Here is a 2,737-nt window from a genome sequence, read left to right on the forward strand (position 1 = left end):
AAAATGAACTAATAATACGCACCTACTTGCAAAAAATAATTTTGCTGAAATATTTCATTGACTTTCAATTTTTTCAATAATATTACTAATTAAATAAATAATTAATTAGCTGAATATAATATTCAGGTATTTTTTAGTTTTCTATTTTTTAAATAGAAATATGAAAATAGAGTGTTTTTTTTTTGCACATGAAAAGAATTCTTGAAATTGTCCCGAATTTTCACGTAAAAATTCTAAGTTGTTATACTTTTTACCAATAAAATAGTAAAATAAAACATTTTTTGACATTATACTAAAGTATTGTTTAGTTTTCTTTTCTTTAAATAGAAATGTGAAAATAAAGTGTATATTTTTTGCATTAAAAGAATTATTTAAATTGTCCGGAATGTTCACGTTTCCAATAATATCCTAAATTAAAATGTACGGAACCATATAATTGTCCAATGATTGAATTCCGGAAATTTATTATTGACAAAAATATACCACGTGGTATATGGATGGCCCCAAATAGTAAATTGTTTATCTTGTATCGCTAATTGTATAATTCAGAATTGATATAATTCGTCAAATTATAATTGCGGAGATTTCTAAATTGGGTCACTTTGTATTCTCAAAATTTTGTTACGTTAATCTGTATATTCGGCATCTCATTTTGAATTATTTTTTATTATTAGTCCTTTTATTTATTACAGTCACATATTTTTTCTGCTTCTGTTTCGCATAAGCCATTTAAAATTTTTTTAAATTTCCTATTTTTCCTATTAATGAAACCTAAGAAAAAAATTCCCGGTTATAGAAGATGTCTCGATGCTGAGAATTAATATTTTAAAGATTGCAAATAATAATGCAATAATGCAAAATGTAAAATTTAATCATTTCTCTGAATCGCACACTAGTATAAAAAGAGTATTAAAGATAGCATGTATTACAAGTAACAATGGATTTAAAATTAAAGGAATAAAATAGAAGGGAAGTTAGTATTGACGTAAGACTTTTTCAATATGAAACTTTATTTGAAAATGATTATATATATATATACATAGTATAACAAAAATGAAAAAATTTATCATAAATATATGTACTTATGTAAGTTATTAAATGTATAAAAATTAGCGTAACTATAAATTCTATTTGTACAAAAATAGATGATCGGTTGCTTCTTAGTTTCAACAGTGGAGCTGTTCTATGTTTAGTTTTTTTCTAGTGAATAATAATAAAAATTTTAAAATAAACAAATTTTTTTGGCTTAATTTAGAATTTTTTGAAAATGGCAAAAAAAATGTTTTTTTTTTATTGAGTCCTATAAAAAACTGCACATAGAAAAAATTCCCCATAATTTTCGAAGAAATAGGGAATTTTTTTGGAATTTTCAAAAATTTTAATTTTTAAATCAAAAAAGGCAACAGAAGATATATTAACCGATTTTAGATTTTTGTTTACTTTTTTTGAATGTCAACCCACACATTTTTTCGCTCAGCTCAAACGATTCGACTAATTTGATTATTTTCACTCCGCCCTAATATACTTATAATGTATACATAATAATACAATTATATTAATTAGTTTATATAATTATAATTTATATGTATATATATATATTTAAATAAATAAAAATAAACTGTAAATATGCACCTGCTTGCGAAAAATAATTTTGCTGAAATGTTTTCATTGACTTTTAATTTTTTCAATAATATTACTAATTAAATAATTAATTAATTAGCTGAATATGATATTTAGGTATGTTTAAGTTTTCTATCTTTTAAATAGAAATATGAAAATAGAGTGTACCTTTTTTGAGCATAAAAGGATCTCTTCAAATGGTCCGGAATGTTCACATAAAAATTCGTAGTATTATACTTTTTACGAATAAAATAGTAAAAGAAAACATTTTTTGATATTGCACTAAAGTATTTTTTAGTTTTCTTTTTTTTTTAATAGAAATATGAAAATAAAGTGAATATTTTTTTCATAAAAAGTATTCTTTAAATAGTCCAGAATGTTCACGTAAATATTCGAATTATCCTCGTTAGGAATACAATATTAAAATAAAACTTTTTATTTTCTTACTTTTCACAAGAATTTATCATAAAAATAAAATATGGAATTTCAAGGTCAGGATTTTCAATCAATTACTTCAATTACTTCGATGTCATTATTTTTTAAATATTATTATTAAAATTGATTTATGTATAACCAACAGTAAAATTTGTCATACAATGATAAATTTATCCCATTCTTTGTAGATCTAGATTTTATACCTAATTATTTTTATCATCTTTTCAGTGACTTGTTCATTCTTAATTTCTATAACACAATCTTCTAATTTTTTAAGTAATACAAATAAATTACATATACTAAGAATATATTCAAATAAAGAAAAGTGACTTTCAGTCCTAGAGAATAGAATCAATAATCCATAATAATTACAAAATTTCAAATTCCCGCTCGAACAAAGCAGAGTTTATTGCGCCGTCTCGTGGCATTTGGTCAAAATAACCCGTTTAAATGTAGCGGCATTGCTGAATTTAGCCGAAAAGTACCGAAAAAAAACGAAGCCACAAAATCGCCGATAGCGCTAGTTAAGCCACATTGTAACGATCGCATGAATTTGCATTCCATCCTCTACGAACAGCATCGTCGCTTCCATAGAATGCGCGGTTTCGATTCGAAATTATAAAATATTCGTGCGAAAAGTAAAAAGATTGGCGAGCGAAAAGTAAAAAGATTGGCAAGCAAC

Source organism: Belonocnema kinseyi, chromosome 9, assembly GCF_010883055.1.
Source record: "Belonocnema kinseyi isolate 2016_QV_RU_SX_M_011 chromosome 9, B_treatae_v1, whole genome shotgun sequence".
NCBI lineage: Eukaryota > Metazoa > Arthropoda > Insecta > Hymenoptera > Cynipidae > Belonocnema > Belonocnema kinseyi.